Here is a 20,592-nt window from a genome sequence, read left to right on the forward strand (position 1 = left end):
AGACGCGCACCCATATTAACCCATTTTATTTTAAAAGTCCAAACGTTTATAAATGGGAAAAAAACAATGCAGTAGCAGTAATGAAATGTGGGCAAGTCCGCACATACTATATTGCCATTGTGTGAGAGAATTCACCCATAACGCTAGAACATGAATCCCAGCAATAACCTGGATCCCATACACTGTAAAGCCTGAGTCTGACCACTAAATGACATGTAGGTAGGCTATAAGGCGGCATAAAGCTAGTTACTGAATATCAGCAATGTGCCCTGCCACAAAATATACCAAACCTGTGGATATAATACATACATACTCTTCCTGAGGGTAGCAGGTCCCACCAGGTCCCTGACTAGCCAGTCCTCCCTCCATTCTGTTAATGAATAATAAGAAAGGAATAACCCTCCAGAGTCCTCTGCTGTGAGGGGCATTACAGCAGCTGCAGGTCTGTCAGCCTCATCCGGACGCTGACAGGGACCTGAAAGTAAGAGAGCCAACCCTGGCTTTCTATTAAGGGGTAGCAATAATGTTAGAAAATAAAGCAAAGACAACCTTGCCGCTATCTAGCTGCTAACAGCCACCATTACTCTTACTCAAGAGATTGACATGGTCACAGCATAACCCTAATCCTTGCTTGCAGTGAAAAGTACCCATAAAAGGATTAAATATCTTCAGCCACCGACTTCGCACAACCTCCAATGACAGAGGCAATGAGAATGACTGGGGATAATTTATGGGTAAGGGAAGTTACATTTAACAACTTTGCTGGGGTGCTCTTTGCCTCCTCCTGCTGACCACGAGTTGAATATCCCACTAGTAATTAGAATGACGGCATGGACTCTCCATGTCATAGGAAAGAAACTAAATGTATGCTTACCTGATAAATTTATTTCTCTTTCTTGACATGGTGAGTCCACAGATCATCTCTAATTACTATTGAGAATATCACTCCTGGCCAGCAGGAAGAGGCAAATAGCACTACAGCAAAGATGTTAAGTATCACCTCCCTTCCCTGCAACCCCAGTCATTCGACCGAAGGAAAAAGAGAGAAAGGAAGTAACCCAAGGTGCAGAGGTGCCTGAGGTTTACAACACAAAAACTGTCTAAATAAACAGGGCAAGCCATGGACTCACTATATCAAGAAATAAATACATTTATCAGGTAAGCATAAATTTAGTTTTCTTTCTAATGACACGGTGAGTCCACGGATCATCTCTAATTACTATTGGGGATCAATAGCCAAGCTACAGGACACAGATAAGGGAGGGACAAGACAGGGAACCTAAACAGAAGGCACCACTGCTTGAAGAACCTTTCTCCCAAAAGGAGCCTCAGTCGAGGTAAAAGTATCAAATTTATAGAATTTGGAAAAAGTGTGTAGAGAGGACCAAGTTGCAGCCTTGCAAATCTGTTCCACAGAAGCTTAATTTTTGAATGCCCAGGAAGAGGAAACAGCCCTCGTGGAATGAGCCGTGATTCTCTCAAGAGGCTGTTGTCCAGCAGTTTCATAGGCCAAACAAATTAAACTCCTCAGCCAAAAAGAAAGAGAAGTAGCCGTAGCTTTCTGATCCTAGCGTTTCCAAGAGAAAACAACAAAGCAGAAGACAGGTGAAAATCCTTAGTCGCCTGTAAATAGTATTTCAACGCACGTACCACATCTAGATTGTGCAGCAGACGCTTTTTATGAAAAGGGTTAGGACACAAAGAAGGAACAACAATCTCTTGATTAATGTTCCTATCCTAAACCACTTTAGGGAGGAAACCCAGCTTAGTACGCAGAACTACCTTATCCGAGTGAAAAATAAGGTAAGGGGATTCACACTGCAACGCCGAGAGCTCTGAGACTCTATGAGCAGAAGAAATTTAAACAAGAGACAAAAAAAAAAAGATAACATCTTAATATCTAAGGAATGCATGGGCTCAAATGGAGCCTGCTGAAGAACTCTAAGAACAAGGTTAAGACTCCAAGGAGGAGTAACAGGTTTGAACACAGGCCTGATTCTGACCAAGGCCTGACAATGATTGCACGTCCGGTACATCCACCAGACATTTATGTAACAAACTAGACAAGGTGGATATTTGACCCCTTCAAGGTACTAGCAGATAATCCCTTATCCAGACCCTCCTGGAGAAAAGACAAAATCCTAGGAATCCGAACTCTACTCCAAGAGTAACCTCTGGATTCACACCAATACAGATATCTACGCCATATTTTATAGTAAATCTTTCTGGTAACAGGTTTACAAGCCTGAATCATGGTCTCAATGACCGACTCAGAAAAACCACGCTTAGAACAAATTAAGCGTTCAATCTCCAAGCAGTCAGCTTCAGAGAAATGAGATTTGGGTGAAGGAAGGGCCCTTGAAGTAGAAGGTCCTTTCTCAGTGGAAGTCTGCAAGGTGGGAGAGATGACATCTCCACAAGGTCTGCATATCAGATCCTGCGAGGCCACGCCGGAGCAATGATGATCACCGACGCCCTCTCCTGTTTGATTTGAGCAATGACCCGAGGAAGGAGAGCGAACAGAGGAAACATACAGGTATGCTAGAATGAAATTCCAAGGGACCGTCAGAGCATCTATCAGTACAGCCTGAGGATCCCTTGACCTTGAGAGCTTGGCATTGTCGAGATGCAATGAGATGCAGCTCTGGCTGTCCCCATTTGAGAATCAAGTTGGAAAGCACCTCCAGATGGAGTTCCCACTCCCCCGGGTGAAAAGTCTGTCTGTTGAGAAAATCCGCTTCCCAATTGTCCACTCCTGAAAAGTGAATCACAGATAGACAGCAGTTGTGGGTCTCCGCCAACTGAATAATCCTCGATACCTCCGAGTTCCTCCCTGATGGTTGATGTAAGCCACTGAAGTTATGTTGTCCAACTGGAACCTGATAAACCGGGCTGAAGCGGAGGCCAGGTGAGCATTGAAGATTGCCCTCAGCTCTAGGATGTTTATGAAGAGATCAGACTTCTCCCGAGTCCATATCCCCTGAGCTAGCTATATAGGCTAGCATCCATGGTCACAATCCCCCAAGAAAGTCTGCGGAAGCAGCTTCCCTGGGAGAGATGTTCCTGAGATAACTACCAAGGAAGAGAATCTCTTGTGGCCTGATCCAAGTGTAATGTCCATTGTTTGAGCATGCATAACTGCAGAGGTCTGAGATGGAACTGGGCAAACGGAATGATGTCAATGGCAGTATACCATCAGACCAATCACCTCCATACATTGGGCCACTAACAGCCGAGGAGAGGACTGAAGGGCAAGTCTAGAGTCAAAAATCTTTGTCTTTTTGACCTCTGTCAGAAATATTTTCATTGATAAGGAATCTATTATGGTTCCCAAGAACACTACCCTTGTAGCTGGAATCAGGGAACTCTTTCCCAAATTCACCTTCCATCCATGAGAATGCAGAAAAGATAACATCTCTGTGTGGGAGTTTGCCTGTTGAAAGGATGGTGCCTGAACCAGAATGTCATCAAGATAAGGCGCCACTGCAATGCCCTGCAACCGGAGCACCGCCAACAGGACTCCCAGGACCTTTGACAAAATTCTGGAAGCTGTGGCAAGGCTGAATGGAAGAGCCACAAACTGGAAATGTTTATCTAGAAAGGCAAACCTCAGAAACTTGTGATGATCCCCGTAGATGGGAACATGTAGGTACGCATCCTTTAAATATACTGTCATAAACTGATCCTCTTGAACCAAGGGAAGAATGAAACGAATAGTTTCCATCTTGAAGGACGGTACTCTGAGGAACTTGTTTAGACTTTTGAGATCTAAAATTGGTCTGAAAGTTCTTTTGGGAACCACGAACAGATTGGAGTAGAATCCCAGACCCTGTTCCTGCATTGGAATAGGAACTATCACTCCTAGGTCAGAAAGGTCCAAGACACAATAAGAACACCTCTTTATCTGGTCTACAGATAATCTTGAGAGCAGAAACCTGCCCCTGGGAGGAAAGGCTTTGAACTCTAGTTTGTATCCCTGGGACACGATGTCCACCGCCCAGGAATCCGGCAGGTCCCGAACCCAGGCCTGAGCGAAGAAAAAAATTCTGCCACCCACAAGAACAGGTCCCGGATCGGGGGAAGACCCTTCATGCTGAGTTTGAGTCACTAACGGGTTTCTTAGATTGCTTCCCCTTGTACCAAGGCTGATTGGACCTCCAGGAAGGCTTGGACTGTTCCTGCTTGGCAGAGGAAGTTTTACCCTTGAAGTTTCAAAAGGAACGAAAATTACTCTGACGTCCCTTCTGCTTATTCCTCTTATCCTGTAGGGTATCACCAGAAGCTTAGACTTAGATGACACGTCCGCAGACCAGGATTTCAACCATAAAGCTCTGCAGGCCAGTACTGCAAAACCAGAAATCTTAGCTCCCAACTTAATATCTTGAAGGGAAGCATCCATAATAAAGGAATTGGCCAACTTAAAGGGACACTAAACCCAAATTTTTCTTTAGTGATTCAGATAGAGCATGAAATTTTAAGCAACTTCTCAATTTACTCCTATTATCAAATTTTCTTCATTCTCTTTGCATCTTTATTTGAAATGCAAGAATGTAAGTTTAGATGCCCGCCCATTTTTGGTGAACAACATGGGTTGCTCTTGCTGATTGGTGGATAAATTCATCCACCAATAAAAAAAAGTGCTGTCCACAGTTCTAAACAAAAAAAGGAAATTTATGCTTACCTGATAAATTTATTTCTTTTACGATATGACAAGTCCACGGATTTCATCCTTACTTATGGGATTACGCCTCCTGGTTAGCAGGAAGTGGCAACGAGCACCACAGCAGAGCTGTATATATAGCTCCTCCCACTCCAGTCATTCGACCGAAGTTAGGAAGAGAAAGGAAAAGCCAAAGGTGCAGAGGTGACTGAAGTGTAACAAAAAACAAATAAATACCTGTCTTAGAAATGACAGGGTGGGACGTGGACTTGTCATATCGTAAAAGAAATAAATGTATCAGGTAAGCATGAATTTCTTTTTCTTTTACAAGATATGACGAGTCCTAAATGGAAGGCACCACTGATCGAAGAACCTTTCTCCCAAAACCAGCCTCAGAAGAAGCAAAAGTATAACATTTGTAAAATTTGAAAAAAGTGTGAAGAGACGACCAAGTTGCAGCCTTGCAAATCTGTTCAACAGAAGCATCGTTTTTAAATGCCCATGAGGAAGCCACAGCCCTAGTAGAATGAGCCGTAATTCTTTCAGGAGGCTGCTGTCCAGCAGTTTCATATGCCAGACGGATGATACTCCTCAGCCAAAAAGAAAGAGAGGTAGCCTTAGCTTTCTGGCCCCTACGCTTTCCAGAAAAAAACAATAAATAATGAAGATGATTGAAGAAATAACTTAGTCGCCTGCAAGTAAAACTTCAGGGCACGGACCACGTCCAAGTTATGCAACAGACTCTCCTTCTTAGAAGAAGGATTCAGACATAATGAAGGAACAACAATTTCCTGATTAATATTCTTATTTGATCCCCTTTGCCAGCCCCAAGCAACATCATAAAACGTACCACTCCAGCCCCTTGCTAACCTCTCTGCCCTCTCCCCTCTCCCCCCCCCCCCCTTTTTTTTTTTTTTTTTTTTTTCTCTTTCCCCCTCTTCTTCACCTTTCCCCCTCCCCCCCTTACTCTACAGTATCTGACCAGCACACTTCACTTTCCAAATCTATCTACTCTCCCATTTCATGGTGGATATGTTTTTGCCCATGTTTCTCAATATTGATAAATTTCTATTTTCTACAAGGTATTATAATAACACCTACATTTTCTCAACAGCTTACAAAAATTGGACTGAGTAATTAATATTTGTTTTATGAGCCTTAATTTCAACATCCTTTGTTTTCATATGTGTTGTAAGGTTCATCCTGTAAGGCAAAAATGCCATTCAATCTTTTATTTTGTATTGTGTGCGCTTGTTTGTACTCTTGTGTCCATCTTTAAATAAAAAAAAATAAAATAAAAAAAAAATAATAAAAAAAAAATATTCTTATTTGAAACAACCTTAGGAAGGAAACCAGGTTTGGTACGTAAAACCACCTTATCAGAATGGAAGATAAGATAAGGCGAGTCACATTGTAACGCTGAAAGCTCAGAAACTCTACAAGCAGAAGAAATAGCAACCAAAAATTAAACCTTCCAAGATAACAACTTAATATCTATGGAATGCAGGGGTTCAAACGGAACCCCTTGAAGAACATTAAGAACTAAATTCAAACTCCAGGGTGGAGCAATTGGTCTAAACACAGTCTTGATTCTGGTCAGAGCCTGACAAAAAGACTGAACGTCTGGAACATCTGCCAAACGTTTGTGTAGTAAAATTGACAAAGCAGAGATTTGTACCTTTAAGGAACTTGCTGATAACCCTTTCTCCAATCCTTCTTGGAGAAAAGATAGAATCCTGGGAATCCTAACTCTACTCCATGAGTAGCCCTTGGATTTGCACCAATAAAGATATTTACGCCATATCTTATGGTAGATCTTTCTAGTAACAGGCTTACATGCCTGAATCAAAGTATCAATGACCGAATCAGAGAACCCCCGCTTAGATAAAATCAAGCGTTCAATCTCCAAGCAGTCAGCTGCAGAGAAACTAGATTTGTATGTTGGAAGGGTCCCTGAATGAGAAGGTCCTGCCTCAATGGAAGCTTCCACGGCGGCAGAGAGGACATGTCCACCTGTCAGGCGAACTATAACACTAAAGAAATAAGTGTTACAAATACTGTGAGCCTCAGCTGCTGAGATACTTATAATATAGGGTTTGTAGCTAGGATGTGTGGGATGAGCAAATGAATCACCTAACAGGTGATTTGCAAACCCCATTAACAAATAGCATTTTATTTTAATTGGAATAATGGAAAATAGAACTCTATTCCTGCATCTTGTATCACAGTGTGAAATATGTGCAGCAGGGAACTATTCCGCAACCCAATTGGAAAAACTTCATATGCAAAAAATAGACAAAAATATTCAGGCAGTAAATGTATTGTTAACCGGCATTGGTAGTAACAATTCCTCTTAAGTGAGAATAAGAGAACATGGAATGTCATTAGATATATATATACAGATCGTTGGTGGTACAGCGTTATTTATCATAACAGTTAGGCTAACCTTAAATAGAGAGTTTGCTTCGGTAGTCAGGAAGGCAAGTAGACTGACCTGTGTGCAAAAATCCGGAGCGGTAGAAGCAGTGAGGAGCTGGTGTGTTCCGTGAAGCTGGCGTGTGACGTCACCGCGGAGGAATCCCAGTACGGCTGGCTATAGAAAGAGATCCGGAAAGGAACGCAGGAGAGGTGCTACGCTCAGAGGTAACAACGGAGCCTGATGAAATGTGCAGGCGAGTGAGAACAAAATATATTAAACTTGACAAAAGTCAAATGAGACAAAGTTCAAGGTAGTTTTAGGGTATTAACAACTGTGTGTTGTTCAGTAGCTAGATCAGGAAAAAATCCAATACCAAGCAATGAAGTAAAGGATACTGGGAGATTTATAGGCTGGATGGAAAGGATAATTGAAATTTAAAGAAACAGTACAATGTCACAGAAGAATAAGCTGTCAGCTAGGAAGATCCTGACAGGACCCCCCCTTCAAGGAGCAACCCCGGTGCTCAGGGTTGAGGACGATCCGGGTTCCTACGATGGAATAAGGCAACAAGTCTGGGAGCAGATATGTTGCAGGCAGGCTCCCAGGAGTCATCCTCTGGAGAATAACCCTTCCAGCGGACCAGATATTGGAGAATTCCACGGAAAAGTCTTGAGTCCTGGATGGAATGTACCTCGTATTCAGTGTTTGGATCCACTACCAACGGAACAGCCAAAGAAGAAGGAAGAGAATCCCTGAGAGCTCTGTACGGTTTTATCAGTGAAACGTGAAAAGTTGAATGAACCTTGAACGAATCTGGAAGTCGGAGACGAACAGCATTCTGGTTAACGATATGAGAGATAGGATAAGGCCCAATGAACAGAGGCGAGAGTTTTTTAGAAGGAGTGTTGATATTGAGGTTTTTCGTGGATAACCACACCAAGTCACCCACAGAATAAACGGGTGGAGGAGTCCTTTTCCTATCGTAGTAATACTTTTGAGTTCTTTTAGCCTCATCGATAGCGGTCTTTATGGTAGTGAAATTAGAAGAAATCACATCTGCTAGTTCTGAAACATTCAATGAAGGAGTCTGGAGATTGGGTAGAATTTGAAACCTCGGATGGAACCCATAATTCACGTAAAAGGGGGTTTCTTTTGTGGTGGAATGGATGGTGTTATTAAAACAGAACTCAGCGTATGATAGATGAATGGACCAATTTTGAGGTTGAGATGAGCAGTAAGTTCTGAGAAACTGCTCCAGCCACTGGTTTGATCTTTCAGTTTGGCCATTGGACTGAGGATGATATGCAGTACTTAATCTTTTATCAATAACAAAGGTTTTACAAAACTCAGACCACAATTTACTAGAAAACTGAGTTCCTCTGTCACTGGTGATGCTATCAGGAATTCCGTGGTATTTGAAGACGTTAGAGATGAGAAGTTGGATGGTTTCAGATGCTGTGGGAAGTTTGTGATATGGAACAAAATGACACATTTTGCTGAATAAGTCAACAATAACCAGGATGGTTGTGTTATTCATTGATTTAGGTAAGTCAACGATAAAATCAACGGCAATGTCTAGCCAAGGCCTACTGGGTGTAGGAAGAGGAATTAACAACCCATAGGGAGAATGTTTTGACCTTTTTGAGATGGTACATTTTCTACAGGAGAGTATATGGGTCCTCACGTCTCGTGACATACCCGGCCACCAGTAATTCCTTCCTATAAGTTCTTGAGTCTTTCTAACACCAGGGTGACCTGCGAGTAAAGAGTCATGGGAGGATTTAAGAACCATCTGACGTAGAGTGGGTGGAATGTACAATTTGTCCTGAAAATAGTAGAGGCCGTTATGTCTTTTCTGTAATAGATGTAGAGGTTTGTTTGTATCATTTAGTTGTTCTCCTTTGAGGTAAGATTCAGAATCAATAACGAAGGAGATGAAATTTTCAGGAGGTATAATGCTTTCTTCTGAGGACTTTGAGCGGATGTAATTCGGAAGCCTTGAAAGTGCATCTGCCTTATGGTCTAGAGAAGAAAAGGTTCCATCGTACCTGTCTGGCCGAGAGAGTCTTTGTGGATTTGAGATATTGCAGGTTACGGTGGTCCGTATAAATTAAAGTCGGAATCTTGGTACCCTCCAAAAGATGTCGCCAGTGTTCGAGTGCCATCTTGATGGCCAAAAGCTCTTTATCCCCAATAGGATAGTTTTGTTCAGGGGGGGACAAACTGTGAGAATAGAAGGCCACTGGATGTAGAGGTTGATCTAAGGCTTGGCGTTAAGACAGCACGGCTCCCACTGCGACATCAGAAGCATCTACCTCGAGAACAAAAGGCAAGTCAGGATTCGGAAATTTAAGAATAGGAGCTGTTGTGAACCTGTTTTTTAGATGATCGAAAACCTTTTGAGTAAGCTGGTCCCAACGGAAAGGTACATTTTGTTTGGTCAGATTTGTTAAGGGTTTAACTATGTTAGAGAAGTTTTTAATAAATTTCGCGAAACCGAGAAAACTCTGAACCTCCTTCCTGCATTTGGGGATAGGCCATTCAATAATCGCCTGGATCTTAGCTTCCTCCATACGTATACCCATAGAACTTATTTCGTAGCCTAAGAAGGTTATTTTATTTGAGTTAAATATGCATTTCTCAGGTTTTGCATACAGGTAGTTACTTCTTAATCTAGAGAGTACCTGTCTGACATGTGATATGTGCTGGGTTAAAGTTTTTGAGTAGATCAGAATGTCATCCAAATAAATGACAAGGAAAACGTCAAGGAAATCTCTGAATAAGTCATTTATTAGGTGCTGAAAGGTGGCCGGGGCGTTACATAGCCCAAACGGCATCACAGTATATTCGTACAGGCCGTAGCGAGTACGAAACGCCGTCAGCCACTCATCACCACTTCTTACTCGGATTAGATTGTAGGCTCCCCTTAAATCTAATTTTGTAAAAAATTTAGCCCCTTCCAATCTCTCTATTAGCTCTGGAATAAGCGGTAAGGGGTACCGATTTTTTATTGTCACCTTATTAAGCTGTCGGTAGTCAACTATGGGGCGTAAACTGCCGTCTTTGTTTTTTACGAAAAACATACCGGCACCTGCTGGTTAAGTGGACGGCCGTATGTAACCTTTCCTTAAGTTATCCTCAAGATATGTTTTAAGGTGTGTAAGTTCAGGTTTAGATAGAGGGAAAATGTGGCCATAGGGAATCTGTGCTCCAGGGACTAGCTCTATGGGGCAGTCGTATTTCCTGTGGGGTGGAAGAGTTTCTGACTCAATTTTGGAGAAGACATCAGCAAAATCCTTATACTCATTAGGTAAGTGGAAATCTAGTTCAGTGGTGGAAGTATGCATAATACTGATAGGGAAACAAGTAGTTGAACAGAATTTTGAGTCAAAAGTTACAGAGAGAGTGTCCCAGGAGATACTAGGATTATGTAAAGTTAACCAATTTAGACCAAGTATAACCGGAGATACCGGAGAGGAGATTACATCAAATGTAAGGTATTCTCTATGATGATCTGTGGAACTAACTAAGAGAGGAATAGTTTGATAAGCTACTGGACCTGATGAGATAGGGTTACCATCAATTCCTCTTAATAAAACAGGAGACTTTTTCTGCATAAGTGGGATTTTATTTTTAAGTGTATATTCTTTATCGATATAGCAGGCAGTAGCTCCTGAGTCAATAATTGCGGGGACGTGGAGACGATGGAGATCCCACTGGAAAAGAAGTGAGAGTTTACAGTAGGCACTTCTACTATCATATGTATTGCAACAAGTAGAAATTAATATTGACTTACCCCTGTTAGATTTCTGAAGAACTGGGCATTCTTTTACTGTATGCTCGTCTGACGCACAGTAGAGACAGAGATTGTTTTCTCTTCTTCTGGTCTTTTCTTGTGCGGTTAGAGGGGCTTTGAGGAACCCAATATCCATTGGCTCAGAGTGTGACTTAGCAGTGGAGATAGAGGGTGTAACACTAGTGGTTTTCTTTGTGTAAGAATCAGGATATGATCTTTCGTGTTGTCTTTCTCGTAAGCGTCTATCTATTGTGATGCTTAGATTTATCAAACCCTCTAAAGTGGGGGGCATATCAGTTCGGGACAATTCATCCTTAACCGCGTCTGAAAGACCCAGGCGGAACTGATTCCTTAAGGATAAGTTGTTCCACTCTGAGTCTTTTGCCCACCTCTTAAAGTCAGCTATATAATCTTCCACCATTCTTTTTTTCTGTTTAAGTGCCCTAAGGGCAGTTTCTGCGGTTTGTTGCTTGAATGGGTCTTCGTATAACTGACCCATTGCAGTGAAGAAATTCTCCAAAGAGTCTAATATGGTCTCATTAGATTCAAAAAAACTGTTTGCCCAACTACGTGGTTCCCCCCTTAAGAATGATATAGTTGTTAAGACTCTGATCCTGTCAGTGGGGTAAGATTGGGGTTTCAGTGTAAATAAGAGTAAGCAAGCATTCTTAAAGTCCCTATAGTGTGCCCTATCACCATAGAATTTTTCAGGTAAACTGACTTGTGGTTCAGGAGTATGTAATTTTGTCTCAATATAATCCTTAATGTAAGCTTTAAGTGCAGTGTTTTCAGCTCTAAGTGTATTTAAACCTTCAGTCAGGGAATCTACTCTTTGGGTTAGAGTCTGTAGAAGTGTAGTCCTCTCAGCTGGGTTCATTTTGTTATAAGGCTTGGTGTTCTGTCAGGCGAACTAAAACACTAAAGAAATAAGTGTTACAAATACTGTGAGCCTCAGCTGCTGAGATACTTATAATATATGGTTTGTAGCTAGGATGTGTTTGATGTGCAAATGAATCACCTAACAGGTGATTTGCAAACCCCATTAACAAATAGCATTTTATTTTAATTGGAATAATGGTAAATAGAACTCTATTCCTGCATCTTGTATCACAGTGTGAAATATGTGCAGCAGGGAACTATTCCGCAACCCAATTGGAAAAACTTCATATGCAAAAAATAGACAAAAATATTCAGGCAGTAAATGTATTGTTAACCGGCATTGGTAGTAACAATTCCTCTTAAGTGAGAATAAGAGAACATGGAATGTCATTAGATATATATATACAGATCGTTGGTGGTACAGCGTTATTTATCATAACAGTTAGGCTAACCTTAAATAGAGAGTTTGCTTCGGTAGTCAGGAAGGCAAGTAGACTGACCTGTGTGCAAAAATCCGGAGCGGTAGAAGCAGTGAGGAGCTGGTGTGTTCCGTGAAGCTGGCGTGTGACGTCACCGCGGAGGAATCCCAGTACGGCTGGCTATAGAAAGAGATCCGGAAAGGAACGCAGGAGAGGTGCTACGCTCAGAGGTAACAACGGAGCCTGATGAAATATGCAGGCGAGTGAGAACAAAATATATTAAACTTGACAAAAGTCAAATGAGACAAAGTTCAAGGTAGTTTTAGGGTATTAACAACTGTGTGTTGTTCAGTAGCTAGATCAGGAAAAAATCCAATACCAAGCAATGAAGTAAAGGATACTGGGAGATTTATAGGCTGGATGGAAAGGATAATTGAAATTTAAAGAAACAGTACAATGTCACAGAAGAATAAGCTGTCAGCTAGGAAGATCCTGACACCATCAGATCAGCATTCCAAGTCCTGCGAGGCCACACAGGCGCAATTAGAATTACTGAAGCCCTCTCCTGCTTGATCCGAGCAATCACCCGGGGTAGGAGAGCAAACGGTGGAAACACATAAGCTAGGTTGAACGACCAAGGCACTGCCAAGACATCTATCAGTTCGGCCTGAGGATCCCTTGACCTGGATCCGTATCTTGGGAGCTTGGCATTTTGACGAGATGCCATCAGATTCAATTCCGGTCTGCCCCATCTGAGAATCAGGGTGGCAAAGACCTCCGGATGGAGTTCCCACTCCCCCGTATGAAACGTCTATCTGCTTAAAAAGTCCGCTTCCCAGTTGTCCACTCCTGGGATGTAGATTGCTGACAGATAACAAGAGTGAGCCTCCGCCCACCGAATTATCTTGGATACTTCTGTCATCGCTAAGGAACTCCTTATTCCTCCCTGATGATTGATGTAAGCCACAGTCGTGATGTTGTCCGACTGAAAACGGATGAATTTGGCCGAAGCCAACTGAGGCCAAGCCTGAAGCGCATTGAATATTGGTCTTAATTCCAGAATATTGATTGGAAGTAGAGACTCTGACCGAGTCCACACACCCTGAGCCTTCAGGGAATTCCAGACTGCACCCCAACCTAGTAGGCTGGCGTCCATTGTCACTATCACCCATGAGGGTCTGTGGAAGCACGTCCCTTGGGACAGATGATCCGGCGACAACCACCAAAGAAGAGAGTCTCTTGTCTCCTGATCCAGATCTATCTGAGGAGACAAATTTGCATAATCTCCATTCCACTGCCTGAGCATGCTCAGTTGTAGCGGTCTAGGATGAAGACGAGCAAACGGAATGATGTCCATTGCCGCTACCATCAATCCTATTACCTCCATGCATTGAGCCACTGATGGCCGAGGATTGGACTGAAGGGCTCGGCATGTATTCAGAATCTTAAACTTTCTGACCTTTGTCAAGAAAATTTTCATGGATATGGAATCTATCAGAGTTCCCAAGAAGGGAAAACAAGCAAAAAGAAAAAAAATTCAGCTGCACTTTGCGGTTTTAAAAAGGTAAAAAAGTAGAATTTTATTGATATGCCTTAAAAACAAGGTACATGCAGGCTAGCAGGATGAACATCCTAACATGTTTCGTGCCTATACTCAGCACTTAATCATAGGAATAGGGTTCATGGTATTGCCCCTTCCTTTTAAACAGACAATACCCAATAAGCTCGGTCACTCAGGAAAATTTTATGGTTAATTTTTTTGCCAACTGTAGAACCAAATTTATTGTTTATCTGCTAGAATGTAACATCTGTTCCCTTCAATATGTCGGACAAACGACAAGGGAACTTAGATCTAGGGTCAGGGTACATATCAACGATACTAAGAACTATAACAAAGACTCAGCTGTGGCAAGACACTTTAATTTAGTACATTTTACCCATAAAGCATACATCACAGTGAAAGTTATAGATAAAGTTGATTCTTCCATTAGAGGTGGTAACAAATGTAAATTATTACAGAAACGTGAGCTGTATTGGATACACAAACTTAAGACCATCACTCCCTTAGGTTTAAATAGGGAATGGAATATGTCCTGTTATTTTGGTATACTTATTTAGAAAATTTTAAAATATAAAAATGTAGAGATTTGAAAATTTCAGAAATTAAAATTTTTGAAAATTTAAATTTGAATTGATTTATGTTGCTTCATGAATATGTGTGGGATATAGCTTCCTTTTAATGTCATGCCTAATTTTTTCTATGTGGCTTGGTCTCTCCTTCTTAAAGACAAATATATTTATTGTATACTTTGCGATTATCCTATTGCAGGATAACTAGTAAATTATAATTGCCATGGATTTTTAGCAAATTGAGAACATATCAGGCATACTCAGTATAATTGGTTACATTTAGATCAACCTATAATTATAATCCACATTTAGAATATTTTGCATTACTTCGTAGCAAACATCTATTCATTAATACAAATTTAAGCATTCATTTATGCATTGATCTATCATTTTATTTACTTAATAATTCATTTATTCAGTATTTTTCTTGTCTATTATGTATGCATTGATGTATTTTTTGTATGGTTCCACAAGTTCTTTTTCCCCTGTGTATTGCACACTTACAGTGTTCTGTCTTTTTAAATTGTACTAAGTTTGCTATTGGGTATTGTCCCTTTAAAAGGAAGGGGCAATACCATGAACCTTAGTCCTATGATTAAGTGCCGAGTATAGGCACGAAACATGTTAGGATGTTCATCCTGCTAGCCTGCATGTACCTTGTTTTTAAGGCATATCAATAAAATTCTACTTTTTTACCTTTTTAAAACCGCAAAGTGCAGCTGAAGTTTTTTTATTTTTGCTTGTTTTCCCTGCGGCAGAACCGGCCGCAGTTTTGGCGTGCACCCCCTAGGGCTTCACACCTTCTCTTTTCCCCTGAACTTCCGGTGGCATTTTTAATCGGCGTGGGACCTGAGCGGCTGCTGTTGTGGATGTTTCCCAAGAAGGGAACCCTTGTCTGTGGGATTAGTGAACTCTTTTCTAGATTCACCTTCCACCTGTGAGTCCTCAGAAAGGGCAGAAAGGACAGAACCATGTCTGTATGAGATTTTGTCAGATGGTAAGACGATGCCTGGATCAGAATATCGTCTAGATAAGGCGCCACTGCAATACCCCGCGGCCTGAGAACCGCCAGAAGGGACCCTAGAACTTTTGTGAATATCCTGGGTGCTGTTGCCAACCCGAAGGGAAGAGCCACGAACTGAAAATGTTTGTCCAGAAAGGCAAACCTTAGGAAATGATGATGATCCTTGTGGATAGGAATATGAAGGTATGCATCCTTCAAGTCCACGGTAGTCATATATTGACCCTCCTGGATCAAAGGTAGAATTGTTTGAATAGTCTCCATCTTGAAGGATGGGACTCTGAGAAACTTGTTTAGACTCTTGAGGTCTAAAATGGGTCTGAACATTCCCTCTTTTTTGGGAACCACGAAAAGATTTGAGTAAAATCCCTGCCCCTGTTCCAGTATTGGAATGGGACAAATTACTCCCATAGTAGAGAGGTCTTTTATACAACGTAAGAACGCCTCTCTTTTTATCTGGTCTACAGACAATCGTGAAAGAAGAAACCTCCCCCTTGGGAGAGAATTTTTGAATTCCAGTTGATACCCTTGGGACACGATCTCCAGTATCCAGGGGTCCTGAACATCTCTTACCCAAGCCTGGGTAAAGAGAGAAAGTCTGCCCCCTACTAGATCTGGTCCCGGATCGGGGGCCGCCCCTTCATGCTTTCTTGGGAGCAGCAGTGGGCTTCTTGGGTTGTTTACCCTTGTTCCAAGCCTGGTTGGGTTTCCAGACAGTCTTGGCTTGAGCAAAATTCCTTTCCTGTTTAGCGGAAGAAGAAGCAGGGACTCCTTTGAAGTTCCGAAAGGAATGAAAATTATTCTGTTTACCCCTCAGTTTAGCTGCTTTATCCTGAGGTAGGAAATGACCCTTACCTCCCATAATGTCAGAAATTATTTCTTTCAAGTCAGGCCCGAATAGGGTTTTCCCTTTGAAAGGAATAGCCAAAAGCTTTGACTTAGATGACACATCAGCAGACCAAGACTTTAACCATAATGCTCTACACGCTAAAATGGCAAATCTGGCATTCTTAGCTGCCAACTTGGCAATCTGAAAGGCGGCGTCCGTAATAAAAGAATTAGCCAGCTTAAGAGCCTTAATTCTATCTAAAATTTCCTCTAAAGGAGTCTCAGTCTTAAGAGACTCTTCTAAGGCATCAAACCAGAAAGCCGCTGCAGTGGTAACTGGTACAATGCAGGCTGTCGGTTGTAAAAGGAATCCCTGATGAATAAATAACTTTTTTAGAAGACCCTCCAATTTCTTATCCATAGGGTCTTTGAAAGCACAACTGTCCTCAATAGGAATAGTTGTATGTTTAGCCAGGGTAGATATAGCTCCCTCCACCTTAGGGACTGTTTGCCAAGAGTCCCGAACAGTGTCAGATATGGAATACATTTTCTTAAAATTAGGACAAGGTGAGAACGGGATACCCGGTCTTTCCTATTCCCGCGTAATAATTTCTGAGATTCTCTTAGGAACCGGAAAAACAGAGTAAGCAGGCACCTCTAAGTATTTGTTACTTACACAATTTCTCTGGTGGTAACAAAATAAAGTCACAGTCATCCAGAGTCCCTAAAACCTCCCGAAGCAACAAGCGGAGGTGTTCAAGCTTAAATCTAAAGGACATGACGTCCAAGTCTGTCTGAGGTAACACACTTCCCGAATCGAAAAGTTCCCCCTCAGACAGAAGTCTCTGACCCCAAATCAGATCCCTGTGAGGGTACATCGGAAATAGCCAACAAACCATCAGAGGTTGCAGTATTAAAATTGACTTCTGTCCTGCTGCGCTTGCCCTGTAACACTGGCAACTTAGATAAAACCTCTGTAAGGGTAGATGACATAACTGCAGCCATATCCTGCAGAGTAAATGAAATAGACGTGGTAGAAGAACCCAGCGCTGCTTGGGTGGGCGTTAAAGGTTGTGACGCATGGGCAGAAAGTAGCGGCATACCCTGATTCTCATCAGACTGAGAAGCATCCTTAGACACACTTTCCTTAAAGAAAATCTGCCCTTTACATTGTAAGGCCCTTTCAGTACATGAGGGACAAAAAGTAAGAGGGGTTCCACAATAGCATCTAAACACATAGAACAAGTAGTTTCCTCAAGTTCAGACATGTTAAACAGACTAGCAGTAGCAATAATAGTCGTTCTTTACTTGAAATATTGAGCACTGAAGTCAAATTACTAAATAAAAAATTTTGAACTAAAAAGTGTACTGTGCCTTTAAATAATAAAAGCGCAACAATTTCTCTGTTATCTCAAAAACAACGTTTACAGCAATAAAAACTGTCCTCATGTGCCCAAAATAGCTTAACAATATTGCACCATTTAGTTTAGATATGTTAAATATCAATTTATATCAAATTTATAAGTTATACCTGCCCCCGGAACACACTGATTCTGTTTGAGTAGCTCTTAAGTCTCTTCGAGTGCCAAAACAACTTAGGCCCCACCGGAGCCCAGGACCTTGCTGTCTATCCGATCCGGATGAATACTGCGCGGCTGAGCGCGCTGAACTCTAGCCTTACTGAGACCCGCATGGGTAGTAAAAAACAAACATGACGGTTCCCAGATAAAATATGAAAAGCCATGTGCCCCTCTTACATACACCTCAATTACAAAGCGTAGCATCATGAAAAAAAAACTGCACTACCTCAGGCCAGTTATAATGATATGACAAGACAGCCCTTAGCCAGCAAACCGCATCTCCCAGCGTCTAGCCCACACTGAATATACCTAAATGATATCCTTAGACATATTTAGAAATCAATATAAAGGGAACTCCAGGCACACCATTTCCATACCTATTATGCCTACTGATTACCCCTCCCCAGATAGGGAATAATGTCAGTCTGTTCTGATGCATCAAGTCTCCCCAGAAACAAATTACTGAACATACCTCAATGCTGCTTGTAGCATGACACGGTTCTCCACACTGAAGATATTTCTCTTACACTACCTTCAACTGCTCTGTGGAAACCAGCAGGATCTTAGATAATGTTTGCTAAGATCATCAACATCAGGGCAGAAAAATAAGATGTCTCCACTCCTCTTGGGAAGTTATTGACTGACGATTTCTCCCTGAGAAAAATAGTACTCACTGGCACCATTTTAAAATAAAAAACTTCTTGATTGAAGAATCTAAACTAACACCTCACTTTACCTCTTTCTATCACTAACACAGGCAAAGAGAATGACAGGAGTGGGAGGGAAGGGAGGAGCTATATATACAGCTCTGATGTGGTGCTCTTTGCCACTTCCTGCTAACCAGGAGGCATAATCCCATAAGTAAGGATGAAATCCGTAGACTAGTCATATCTTGTAAAAGAAAAAAAACTTAGATGCCTTTTTCAAATAAAAATAGCAAGAGAACGAAGAAAAATTGCTAATAGGAGTAAATTAGATAGTTGATTAAAATGTCATGCTCTATCTAAATCACGAAAGAAAAAAAAAATTGGGTTCAGTGTCCCTGATCCTATCCTGGGATCTCCTCAAGGGGAGTATATGTCTGATTAGACTCAGACATGCATCAAACCAGTATGCCGTTGCACTGGTGACGGTAGCAATACACACCGCAGGTTGCTATTGCAAACCCTGGTGTACATACATCTTTTTAAGTAACCTTTCCAACTTCTTGTCTATAGGATCCTTAAAGGAAAAGCTATCCTCTATGGGAATAGTGGTTCTCTTAGCTAAAGTGGAAATTGCCCCTTCCACCTCGGGAACCGTCTGCCAAGACTCATTGATAGAGTCAGCTATAGGAAGCATCTTCTTAAAGATTGGGGATGGAGAAAAAGGGATACCAGGTCTCTCCCATTCCCGAGCAATAATCTCTGTAGCCCGGTCTGGAACCGGAAAAACCTCCACAGAGGAAGGAATGTCAAAGTATTTGTTTAATTTACTAGACTTCTTAGGGTTGACTAGGACAGTAATGTCGGAGTTGTCCAAGGTGGACAAAACCTCTTTAAGTAACAACCAGAGGTGTTCTAGCTTAAACCTGAAGTATACAACTTCAGCTTTAGAAGGGATTATACTGAGTCTGAGACTTCACCCTTAGATGCTACCGAAGTATCTTCCTCCTCAGACTTCTGGGAAGGGACATTTGGACTAGCCACAACTGTGTCAGAAACCTTACTCACTGACTCCTTAGATTTCCTCTTGCGCTTTCTCCATAGCATGGTAAAGGCAGACAGCGCATCAGTTACCGCAGAAGATTAGTGGGTAGCAATGTGGGTCTTGCAACGAAACTCCAAACGGAGAGTGAGAAGAAGCACAGGGCACTTCATGTGAAGACGATAAAGTTTGGGACACTTGAGGAGAAAGCTGCAGCATATGCTGAACAGGGGACCCCTGAACAGCATCTGCCTTAGCTAATGATGGCTCAGATTCAAAAAGTCTATCCCTGTAATGTTATTTCAATACATGAGGGACAAAAAGGGATTGGGGGTTCCACAGAGTCAAAACACAAGCCACATGTAACATTTTGCAGGGCCTCTTGATCCATCTTTACTCAATGTGCAAACAAAATAAACACAACTGCTTTATTTAGGTTTGAAAAATACCAAAAGACGTTACTGTCACTTTAAATTTTAAAAGTAAAAAGAATTTTCCTTTATTCTTTAATTACCGCAAAAAAACAGTTCACTATAAATCTCAGACAGCCCCCTCACCTCAGTACTCCTTGCTGAGGTGCCTACCTGTCCTCTTGTGAACCGGATTAAATTGACTACGATCCAGACTCAAAATCTAGCTGTTCAGAACAGCTATGATATAAACACTCTTCCTTAATCAGAGACGTAGCAAAAATACCACTCTGGACCGGAACGAACAGGAAGTGCTCCGGAAAGGCATGCAACACCAAATTGCCGCCTCAGAAACTCGCCCTTCCTATTCGTGGGTAGTGATGTCGCGAACCTAAAATTTTGCGTTCGCGGACAGCGAACGCGAACTTCCTCAAAAGTTTGCGAACCGGGCGAACCGCCATAGACTTTAATAGGCAGGCAAATTTTAAAACCCACAGGGACTCTTTCTGGCCACAAAAGTGATGGAAATGTTGTTTCAAGGGGACTAACACCTGGACTGTGGTATGCCGGAGGGGGATCCATGGCAAACTCCCATGGAAAATTACATAGTTGATGCAGAGTCTGGTTTTAATCCATAAAGGGCATAAATCACCTAACATTCCTAAATTGTTTGGAATAACGTGCTTTAAAACATCAGGTATGATGTTGTATCGTTCAGGTAGTGTAAGGGTTTTTTTTTTTAAAATGTACACTACTGTTTTAGC

Source organism: Bombina bombina, chromosome 1, assembly GCF_027579735.1.
Source record: "Bombina bombina isolate aBomBom1 chromosome 1, aBomBom1.pri, whole genome shotgun sequence".
Classification (NCBI taxonomy): domain Eukaryota; kingdom Metazoa; phylum Chordata; class Amphibia; order Anura; family Bombinatoridae; genus Bombina; species Bombina bombina.